The sequence below is a fragment of the Anas platyrhynchos genome, chromosome Z, assembly GCF_047663525.1.
Source record: "Anas platyrhynchos isolate ZD024472 breed Pekin duck chromosome Z, IASCAAS_PekinDuck_T2T, whole genome shotgun sequence".
Taxonomy (NCBI): domain Eukaryota; kingdom Metazoa; phylum Chordata; class Aves; order Anseriformes; family Anatidae; genus Anas; species Anas platyrhynchos.
In genome coordinates, this window is record NC_092621.1 from 51,951,153 (window position 1) to 51,962,969 (window position 11,817).

Genomic DNA, 11,817 nt, shown 5'->3' on the forward strand with positions numbered 1-11,817 from the left:
TCACTGTACCTCACTATTGGTTGTGCTGTGGAAGCTCTTTCAGGTGATCAAATGCAGTTTCAGGCCAGCTCTATGGCTGCTAATGTGGTATAACAGGCTTGCTGCCAGATGTCTGCTTCAAAAAAAAAACCTCAGGCTTCTCGCAAGTGGGCCATGTTGAAACTGCAATGTACCAGACATTTAAAATAGCATTTAAAAAGCAAACCAGGAAGTGACAGTTTAAAGTTAGCTCTGATTCATTAATCAGCTTTGGAGACAATGATGTCGGTGTGACCGGATGGGCTGACTTATGACAAGTTCAGATTTATCTGAGATATAACAAAAGGGCAGCCTGCTGGTTTAAAGAGTTTCTTTCCCTTTTCCTTTGGCAAAATCAATGTATTGTTTAGAAAGCCAAAGGGAATGCCATTATAAAGTCTGAGGTCATTTCCAAAGATAAATCTACTATGAAACATGGCAAAACAAGAACCAAAAAGTGAGTTTGTTCCATCATGGAAAACTTCTCTGGCTTGAACACTCATTTGGAGGTATACCAAAGCCAATAGAAATTAGTACGAGGTCAGCCACTTAATTGAGTGAGGCTCATATCAGACATCATCATGGTGTTGTAGTCCTTGATTTAAGGGTAGGTCAATTCCCTAGGACCTGCAGACCTGGACATTTGAGCGTTAACCTCAGGAATCCTTACGCATCTGGGACATAAGGTAGTCCCCGTGGAGTGAGAAGTGTGAGAACTATAGCTATAGTACTGTAGTACTGTATAGTATTGTAGCTATACTAGCCTGGCACTAGAAACCATACAACAGAAGAACTAGGGCATTATGCCTGCTAATGGGGCGTACAGCCTATTTTTGACAACCCCTTTATGTACAATCAGGTTGGCAGTACTTCTACCGAAGGACAGGCATGGCAAACAGGGTAGCTCCCTATGGAAGTGGCAGCACTAGCCTCACTGTGTCAGAAAGTGCCTTGGCTATAAGGCAGTGTTGTAGCGTAAAGTTATTTGCCTCTGTGACTATAATTACTGTATTTATTGCAATGATAACAAAAGAGGCCACAAATAAAAATAACTAAAACCCTCAACCAGTGTTAACAGCAGCATAAGAACAGTCATTTGGCTGCATAAAATTCATATGCACATAAACACATGAAGGGATTTACTTTTCATTTTAAATGGCTAGCCTATTGTGGTTGTTGGCAATCTATAAGATAACATCAATAGATGTTTAATTTGATGCCACTATTAGCTTGGAGAGGTTGTACAAGGGTTCTGTAGCTTTTGTTTTGTTTTGTTGTTTTTTGGTGTGTGTGTTTTTTTGGTTTTTTTTTTGGTGATTATTCCTTCTATGCTTTGAACAACTGTCAAAGTAGGAAAAAAAAAAGCTTTCTGTCTGCAAAATTATGCTGCCTGTTAAATGTAGGGTATGTCTTTCAGAGGCACTCAGTGCCATCATATCTCCACTTGTATGGAGCTGTGAGAGAGCAGCAAAACACAGGTACATCCTGCTTGCTGTCAACTGTTGCTCTATAGCCTGCAGAAGAGGATGCAGCTCTCAGGCTGCCTCAGACTGTGGGTGGGCCATGTTGCCCTCTGGAAGTGTCAAAATCTCTCCATGGATGACAAATGGAGCAGCGCCCAGCACTGAGCTGTTCTTTGAAATAGCTGACTTTGAGTTAGTTGAACTTGGAACAGCTATTGCACAGCTCCTTTCCAGCATCAGCTCACAGTGTACATTGATTTTCAGGCAGCAGACTTGACTTCAAAACAAGACTTCTCTAACCCTGCTAAGGGCTCAATCTGTCTTTCATTGGCAGCAATGGATGGATCCTCTTTGGCTTTCTGCCCCAAACACTGTAAGAGCTGCAGAGGATGTGGCAGAACCTAAATAGTGAGACCCATCCCACAGCGTTGACTAAGTACTAAGCCAATCTCAGATGGAGATAAATTTCTCTGTCCTCACCCTTACACTGGAAATATCTGATCTTCAGTACCTGCCTCTGTAGGAAGCACATCTCTAATGCAGACTTTGTCCCATGTTGGTTTGGTTGGCTTCTCACCACAGCATTTGAAATTCCCACTGGCTTTGGTGGATGGAGGAGCCAATGAGCTGGGGTGCTTGTTGCACACATGCTTTGGGAATACCTGCTGACACACCACAGCCGAACACAGAAACACTATCAAAAGATGAAGAAACTATACTGAAGTGCTGGTGTCCAGCTGACAGTGCCATCCCATGCACTGCCAGTTCTGATTTATTTTTCTGGGTCTTCTTTTCTTTCACAGTCATGCAGAACAACAGGCAAGCACCACACACAGGACAATTCCTTCCCATAAAAGACCATGAAAAACTGGGCAGAGCGGTAGCCCACCAGGTGAAACCTGGTCTCTCCCTGGAAAACCTGCACAAATCACTTGGACTCTGGATTTATCCAGGCATGTGGGTTCTTCATTCTTGGCTACAGTGGGATTTCTGCCTCTCCACTCCTATTCATATTCATGTTCATCTCCTCACGAACAGTTTCAGCTGCTCACAGGAAGAGGGACACACATCTAGGAGCTGTAGGGACATGCAAAACTGAGTAGCAAGAAGGAGGATTTCCCCACCCATCCCACATAAATCTAGCCTAAATTGCTTGAAGCCTTGACCTCACCTCTGCATGTGATGCTGCTGGTGGTCTGCCTGCTCAGGCTCCAGCAGTGCCCTCCCTCCACCTGCACACACGCTGGACAGAAAGCATGCCGTATGATCTCAGCAACAGTTCGTGTGACGATGAATAAGGACAGGGATGGGGCCAATAGATGGGACATCTGTTTTGCTTTTGCAAGCAGCTCGGAAACGTCTGCAGCGTTCCAGCCGAAAAGGAGTAGAGACAACCCAGAGGACAATGTGGGCTGGTTTTGTGGCTAGAGCACTGTCTGGAGCAGAGAGGAGGCCCATATTCCAGTCCTACTCCGACACCGATTTGCTCTACAATTGCGGGCGAAGTCACTTAGCCGGTCTGCGCCTTTGTTATTCCAGTTGTAATAATATTTACATCACAGGGGAGTTAGGAGGCTTATTCAATTAATGCGTGCGAAGCATTTTGATATCCTCCGGCGGCAGGGCGGCATGCAGGCTCTCTGGCGAGGCCGCCGGCATCTGCATGGACGCGGGCAGCAGCGCCCCATTCCCCTCCCTCTGCCTGCATCCCCAAAAACCACAGGAGGCAGGCAGCATCCCCCCCAGAGCCTGCTGCCATCCCCCACCCCAGCAGTGCCCCACGAGATACGTTTTTTCTCTTGGTAGTGCTTGCCTCACACCATTTGTTTTTTAAGGGAGTTGCTAGAAAACTCTCCTGCTTTCTTTCTTTCTTTTTTTTTTTCCTTTAATAAGTATATCATGTCTGGTATTGTATTTCTATTTTCCCCTGAGGAAAGAAGCCAAAAGAAGTAGGAACAACAAATAATGTGTGGGAGAGTGCCTTTTTTTTTTTTTTTTTTTTTTTTGTACCTCTGTTCAAAGCCTCTTTCTGCTTGGCTCCAGCATTATTGCGACTACAATTGCCTTCCCTCTGATCTTTCTTCTATTATAGCTGTATTGACTTAATTTGAGGTAATGAGATGTTTGCGCTGAACCCCTCGATATTTTCATATTTGCATCCTAAAAGCTCTGATTTTCTTCTGTCATGTTTGTTCTTTTCACACAATTTTTCTTTCTCTTTCTTCTTTCCTTGTTTCTTTTCATTTTCTTTCTTCTTTCTACTTTTTTTCATATTTTCTTTCTTTTTCTTCTTTTGTTTTTTTCTCCTTTCTTTATCTCTTTCCTTATCTCCATTCTTTTTTTCTTTTTCCATTCTTTGCCTTCCTTTATCTTCCTGTGTTTCTTTCCTTTCTTTTATCTTCTGCTCTTCCTTTCTCTTATTCTTTTTTTCCTTTAAATCTTCTAAAATAAAATAATAATAATAAATATTGGAGAATTAAGCAAAACATCTGTAGCAATTAAGGAGATGTCTCTGGGAAACACTAGCTGTGAAGCGTGTTTGCTTTGTGAAGTACTCTCATCAGACGGCTTGGAACAGAGCCACCTATTTATTTGGGAAAGGGGTAAGAAACATGAAATGGGGAGACTTTTTGATTATTGCTGTCTGTTAGTAGCAAATTCATCTTGTTTGTCCCAGGTTCCCACATGTTTTAAAACCATTACAGCATGTGGTTTCCAACCACGGAGGAGAGGTTGCCGAGGAAAAGCACTCCATCTGTTCACAATCCAGCAGTCCAACGTTATCTTCTCTCGATGTATGGGGACGTGGCAGAGGCCGGTGGGTGCCTGGGGCTGAGTGGGGAACAATCTTACAGCCTCCCTCTCTCCCTCCAGCCCTTGCAGAGCCATGCTCAGCCCCACGCTACTTGCCTGCAGTGGCCAGCAGCAGCAGGGCTCAGCCCCCACAGGTGCCTTGTAGGGACTGGTAGGGCTGTGCTGGGGAGCAGAGGTAGGGAAGGAAGCAGAGCAGGAGGCAGCATCTTCGCTCAGCTGCACCTGAGCTGTCCTGCTGGCATTGCTGCAGCGTGAAGGGATGGGAGCAGAGGGTCCACACAGCAGCCCTGTGTGCTCATTGCCTTACCAATTCAGGGCTTCACTGGTCGGGAAAGTGATTTTTCCCCACGTGGATGCTGGAGTGACATGCATCCTGACTCTCCATCCACTGCTATCAGACATAAACCAGAGACCTGAGACTTGTGCTTTTCCTAAGCAAGAAAAAGTACCTGGTGTTTAGTACACTTTTCTCTGAGATTAGCTTGTCCCAAGGTAGCAAGATGTGTTGTACTAGTTGCACAAATTAAAATTTCATCTTAAATTCTCCAATTCTCCAGAAATATGGTGTGGGGAAGGACGGGAGGGGAAAAGAGTAACACACCTTCCTTTTACACATGCAAACACACACACAGAGCAGAGCAAACACAATCATTTTAGGAGCAATTAACAGGTTTTCACTTTGAAGCGTAATCATGGCTTCTTCAATTTTACTAGAGAAAACTGTTTAATAAATAGCAAGATGTTTATGTGCTCCATCTCTCTGTGAACATTTTGTACACACATAGGGAACTTTGGGGAACACAGAAAGCTGATTTCAGAGCTGTCAGAAACATCTCAAGCCAGAGGAGCAACGTGGACATGCTCCAGCCGAAGATCTGCTGCCCAAGTTTGTGTGGATTGTGTATGCTTTCACATTTTCGGACACTTCAGCCTCTTCAAAGATGAGGTTAGAGGAAAAGAAAAAAAAATACTCTATCGTTTAATTAAAGGACAGGTTGTACATTTGTCCACCCTGCTTTCTTCCCTTTTCCCTCAGGAGAACATGAATGGTCGACTTAGGTTTTTAACACAACTTGTCCTTCTCGGTTCCTTCCACTCTGGAGAGCTGCTGCGTTTTTCTCAGGCAGCTCCGCGCTCGGGAGCTTTTAAGGGTTTCTAATCCTGGAAGGCCGTCTGACATCACCCCGCTTCTTGTCTGCTGATGTTTCATACAAGCCTCACATTTCCTTAGTGTTTTTCAGAGCCACCAATTACCGCAGCAATCTTGTGTTTATGTTCTGGTTTTCTGCTTTTTTTTTTTCTTTTTCTTTCCCCTGATGTTTTCCTGGCTTGCATCCCGACAGGCTGCTCTCTCTTAGACGTGTTTTGTGCCAAGGGTTAAGCTGGACCAGCTTGTTACAAAAGAAGAAAAAAAAAAAAAAGTGGGAGGGAGGAGTTTGTTTTTTTTTTTTTTTTCCTAATTTTCTTCATTGACTTCAGGCACCATGTGATCAGGAAGCCTGGCCTCTTTCCATTTCCCTTCCCGACTAAAGGGAAACATTGTGTAGCTGTTGCCCTGCCACCGGTGGGACGGCCCACGGCTGCATTACGTAGGAGGATAAAAATAACCGGGATATTTAAGGCCCGCTGTGGAATCCCAGCGCAAGCAGAGTGAGCCTGGTCAGCCGCCGAGAGCACCGGCCCCGGCCTGAGTAACACTGTGCATGATGCAACTGCAGATACATGCCTGGCCCCAGGGACGCCCAGAAGAAAAAAAAAATAAAATAAAATAAAAAATACAAAAAAGACAGAGAGTTCGTGAGATTTTTTGTCTCTTTTAGTACGCTGATTCTAGCCCAGCAGGTATTTTTTCCAAAAGGCAACAACTATCCCTGCTAAACGATGCACTTGCTCCAAAGCTTCCAAAGTGCCTGCTGGGGGCTTGCTGTGCACACCAGCACACCTTAGGGTTTTGCAGCGGGTAGTACTGGGGAACGATGCTCAGCACCCAGGAAAGAGCAGCTGGGACAGCACCACTTTCCTTCCTGGCCTCATCAGGCTCTCCTCTCCAAATCGCAAGTGTGGGTGATGAGCACAATGTATGTCTCATTTGCTGATTAAAAGTAATTAAATTAAAAGAGCATCCAGCCCACAAGGCTAGAGCAGAAATGGCAGCCTCTTTCATATTTTTTTCTTTTGGGAGTCACATTTATATATATATATATATATATATATAAAATTATATTTTGCAAGGACAGCAGTGTCAGCCTGCCTTTAAAGCAGAGATGCAAATCAAAGCAGTTTCAGCTTTCCTTTGCCCACTGGGGGCTAGGGCAGTGCAGACGAGGAGAAGCTGAGGATGCTGCAAAGGATGGTTGGGTTTGGTTACTCCTGTGTTTCGGAGAGGAACCTTCTCGCCATGCCAGCCCATGTCATCACCTGTCCCCGCTCCCTCAGCTGGGATCATCAGGAGGGCCTGGAATGAAGGCCTGGAAGGAAGGCCCTTCTCCTCTTGCAGGGGAAAATCAGATATAAACCGTGACGAGGGACAGAGATTGTGGCTGAGATGGTTTCTCCTGCAGAGCCCTGTTAAACGTTAGCCAGAGGACAAAGCAGTGCTCCTGGTTTTACCTTAGAACTGCCCCTTCTGAAATTGCAGGACCCCATGTAACAAGAACCCAGTTTGGAGAAGTTGTGACAATTGCTGGACACTGACTTAGGGTTTGTTTATTGCTTATGCAATCGTGTGGGTTTATTTCAAGGAATGAAGAAAAGAAAAAGTTTAGGGGCTACACCTGCCTGGGTTTTCATATTTTTATTTTATTTTATTTTATTTTTTAAGTGCCTGTGGTTTTACTGTCATATTTTCTAGGTTTATTCTTTCAAGGTGAATGAAGTACTGGAACTATCCTGAAAAACTGACTAGTGAGAGGAACAGCTCAAGCCTCAATTTTCACCCTCACAAGCAGCCCTCCACATAAATACTTCTACAATCATTAATATTTAACAACAGGGTATTTGAGAACCCCTCACATCAAATGGACTTTGATCTTGTAAACCCTTTATTACACAGGGAAATATTATCCCCACTTTATATAAATATGGAGCTGCACAGGAGGAAGAGCAAAGGCCTGATGCCCAATTATGCACTTAAATTCCTTTCAATTTCACTGAGAACATAATTTTGCACGTCTGGGTATAAGAGGCAGAGCTGGGGTGTCACCCTGCCCTGCTACATGTCAGTCTGCTCCTCAGCATCAGAGGAGCATCTTGTGAGTCACTTTCACATGTCCTAAGCATAAATCTGCTGGATGGGAGCTGATTCCTTACTTCCTTCCTTGCTGATTTGCTGAGAGAGGAGAGACAATCACATCTCCAACTCTTCCCACACCAGAAGTAGACCAAGATGGTCTTCAGCAGGGGGAAGCCATGGGAGCTTGATGGATAATTCAACCTGCTGAGAGCAGATACCAGGATTTACGAATGCCTGCTGTGGTGCTTATGCTGTAGCCTCCTGGAGCAATTCCCAGCTTTTCTGGAAAATGGGTAAACTTCTGGATCCCTCCAGCCTCACAGAGTGCTGCCAAGGTTTCAGGGACTGGTGGGGGAAGGCAAGACTCCAGTCATGTCCATGTCACTGGGCTGTGGCATTTCAGGTTCTGGCAGTGGGAATACAGGGTACGTGGCCAAGGGAACCCACACTACCTGGTCTCCCTGCCTGGAGAAGCAAGGCTGGCCATGTAAAAACCACTCATTCATCTACCAGGACCACCACAGCCCTCCTCCAGTGCTGACACCTGTCCCTTTGTACATCCTCCTCCAGGGGGCTGAGGTACTACAGTCACAGGCCCCCTCCCTTTCTTGCTGCCACCAGGGTGATGGAGCTATCAGGTGTTACATGCAAGCCTACACCTTCCAGCATCAGCTCCCAGGCCATGGTATGCACAGCTGTGGGGGACCTGCCTTCTGCTTTGCCATCCTTCCCTCTCCAGGAAAGCTGAAAGCCCTCGTGGAGGGGCATGAAGGCAGGGATCACCTTCTGGCAGATTCAGCAGATGACATCTACCAAGCCCTGGGGCACTGAGTGGTTCCCTGGTGGCACAGGGCATAGGGACACCTTGCTTTGGAGGAGCCCAGCCCTGCCACCACAGCACACATCCATCAGCTGTAGTTTGGATAACCCAGCTGACATCATATCAGCACATGGAGTCACTTGGCATTAAATAATTTCATCCTGCTGTACTATGGCCATGCTAAGAGGATGGCAGGCAGGGATGTGTGCTTGGATGTTGTCATGCAGCCAAATCTCAGCAGCAAACACAATCCAGCAAGTTTCACATGCTTTGGAGTTTCAGAACAAAAGTTTCACACAAAGTTAATTGGCCCCAGATTTTTAACACTAGTAAGTAGTTATAACTCCTCAAGAAGAGTTATTTCTTATTGATCATTTTCCACTGATACATTTTCAAGAGGTTGTTCAAATCACACCTTTACAAAGAGAACAAGAACTCCAAAATCTTCAATGTTTTAAGCCATTTCTCTTAACTTTTCCTTCACACATAGCTTGCCATGTTGTTGTAATTAAATTTCAAAGCTCAAGTCTGCAGTTGTTTTCTTTTAGTGGCATTCTTTTTCATCCAGTAGCAGTGACAGCCGAGCACAAACCAAAGTCACCCATCCATAGGTTAACAGACTTTCTTCTCCCATCAGGTGTCCTGAAAGAGAAAAGTAGATGTTGAGTCATGTGAATGGCAGTGTTACAGAGCCCTAATTTCCTAGCAGGAGCTAACAATAATTCATGGTATCTCCACCTCAGGGCATCAGCTTCTCCACAGCTCATCATCTATGTGGCTTTGGTCATGACACTGAATTTCCGTAATTTGCCTTTGGCCATGCTTTCAAATGTCCCTAGGCTGCAGACTCTCCATTTCCCTCGAGGTCCTTTTCTCTCCAGGAGCACGCCAGCACAAGGGGGTCAAACCTCACTTAGGGCCTCCTGCTGCCACGGCTAGTTTGGTGGTTTGGTATCGAGGTCTGCACAGCTCTTCAGCCAGCAGCAGGGACAGGCAGCCTGCCTTGCTCTGATAAGCCTCTGATTTGCCCCTCCCAGTGCCTTTTCGACAGGAGCTGCATCTTGGGGAGTTCAGGCTTGCTTCCCCCTGCTGACACTGCATTGGTTTCTCTCTTTATCTGTGAAGCAGCACGCAAGCTCTTTAGCACCCCACCTGTAGAGCAATAAATGTTCACCAGCACAAAGCAGAGCTGCTGCACTTACTGACCCATAATGCTTTCCAGGTGAAGGTAGACTGAAAACCACGTAGCCGTTCCAGTGTCCTCTTCCCACCCACAAAAGGTAGAAAGCAAGCAGATGAAACTTGTAGCCTCCACACATCCATACCCAGAAAGGTTCAGCCTTCCACCACCGTAAATAAAACAAAGGTACAGCCTTCAGCTGATCGCAATTACTGGAACTCCATTGAATTGAGCAGAGCCAGGATAATTTACACCAGATGAGCATCTGCCCTCAACATATGTTGCATTAAGGTTTAACAAGATGGTCTGAGATTGCCTGGAAGGGGGAGAAGGGAAGGGGGGGGGGAGTAGGTTTCCTCCTCTCTAGGAATGATAAGCTGCAAAATCCCCGAGAGTGAGGAGGTAAGGAGGGAAATGAAGGCGTTTCGTTATTAGACCTTATTTCCAATGATTGGGGTGGGAAGGAGCAGACTGTGTGGGAAACAGGCTTCCCTACACCCATTTTGGCAGCTTTTGATTGGCCTCTGACCAGACATTTATTAAAACAGCCTCATAAGTTGCGGTCTCACTAAAGAACAATACAAAACCAACCAAATGTTAATGTCTTCAATCTGTTCCTGCTGAGATTTCCGCCTCCCCACCTCCCTGATTATTAGAGAAGAAGGAGGGGGGAAAGAGGTTGGGGGAGTGGGGGGGGGGGGCTAGAAAACGAGTTTGTATTCCCAGCCTCAGCTGACAGATCTGTTGTAGCCTCCTGGAGTTTTTGTAATTAGAACAAAGGGTCCTCGGGACAGGAACTGTAATTGTTTTTGAGTGTTCATGCAGTTTAACTCAGCCCAGGTTAGGCATCCAAACAAACTTGAAGCACTGACAGAAGGAACTTGAGACCCAAGTGAAAAACTCCTAGGGAGGATTAAGGGCCTTCAAAAGAGGGTAGTGTATTATATCTGATACTTTAAAATAATAATAATAATAATGTACTCAGATTGTTTTCCTCGGCAAGCCTCTGGAAAAGCTGTGCTACAAACACTTGTCAAACAGAGGTCTGGGATGGTCTCTGCTTTGTCCGCTGGAACTTTGCTAACGGGAGCAATGAGCAGGGAGGAGAGGAAATAAATATTTTGGCAAGTGAAAGCCCCAAGGCAGGACATGCAAGAGAGCTTCTGGATGCTGACGGTGGGTGGGAGGGGGTCTTGACCCAGCGCTCTTGCTGAAATTTGTCAGGACATGCATCTGCAGCCCACTGCCAGAACACGTTTCATGGTCCTGTTTCTTTGAACACCTGAACCCCTCCCCGAAAGCCACCTCCGCGGTGGTCAGTCACATCCTCTGCAGTCTCTATAGTAAGTGGCACGGCACAGCACATGTCCATGCACCCAGCCACGCCTCTCTCCTCATAATCGTGTTCCCCCTGAGAGCCACCCCTGGCCAAGCTGTGCCTGGGCATTGTCTGGAGAGGACGATCTGGCAGCAGGCCTGCATGTCAACAGGGCCTGTGCTGGCAATAAAGTGATGTAGATGGCCAGGACAAGTGCTCCGGTCCATGTGGGGATTTGGGTCTGCTGGTGCAGACCCACAGAGCAGCTCCAACCGAATTTGTTGAGACGGATCAGGCCCTGAACACCCAAGGAGAGGAGTGTGTTTGCAGGCAGTGCCTCTGGTGACAGGCCGGGGTTCTTCCCTCCAGCACTAGCAGCCACTGCAAGACAATGCCTCTGGAGATCGGCACGATAGATGTGGTTGCTGTGGGTCATCCGGATCCACAAACAACAGTCCCTTTTTGGGTGGGATTTTCACATCTGTTTCTCTCTGCCCTTAAAACCGATTTCACTGGGACAAAGCTAGGGCAGCAGCAGGCACTCTTAGAAAACGCTTCCATCGCTGCCCAGCTCCAGCAACAGCAATGAGCTTCTCTCATGGGCAGCATGCAAATGACTGAGGCCATGCAAGACTATGGCCTACCTGAGCTTTGTGGTTTTGTTGTTGTTGTTGCTCAGTGTTTGCTTCTCTAACCCTCCCCTCCCCCTCCCTCATCCCCACTCCCCCCCCCAAAAAAAAAAAAAATAGAAAAGAAAACACTTGCTGGGGCAAATATTACTGAAAGCAGTTTCTTTAAACAAATCCATGTGGCAAAGGCAGAAGTTACTCTGAAAGCAGGGATGATGTCAGTGCTGGAAGTCATGTCACTGCAGAGGGGTCATGAGTGTTCCTCCGGTTTTTAATTGGGAAAACGTTCTCAGTACCAGCCGTCAGCTGCTTTGCCTATGCCAACTTTCGGTGGGTGCGGGGG

General features: G+C 46.3%; 1 long non-coding RNA gene across 1 annotated transcript; it reads right to left on the reverse strand.

Moving 5' to 3' along the window:
• Window positions 1-7,170: 7,170 nt before the first annotated feature.
• On the reverse strand, window positions 7,171-9,850 carry LOC106015087 (uncharacterized). Its single transcript, XR_001186859.5, has 2 exons — window positions 9,554-9,850; window positions 7,171-8,989 (listed from the first exon to the last, which is right to left on the reverse strand). It is a non-coding gene; the product is annotated as an uncharacterized lncRNA (long non-coding RNA).
• Between the last annotated feature and the right edge of the window lie 1,967 nt (window positions 9,851-11,817).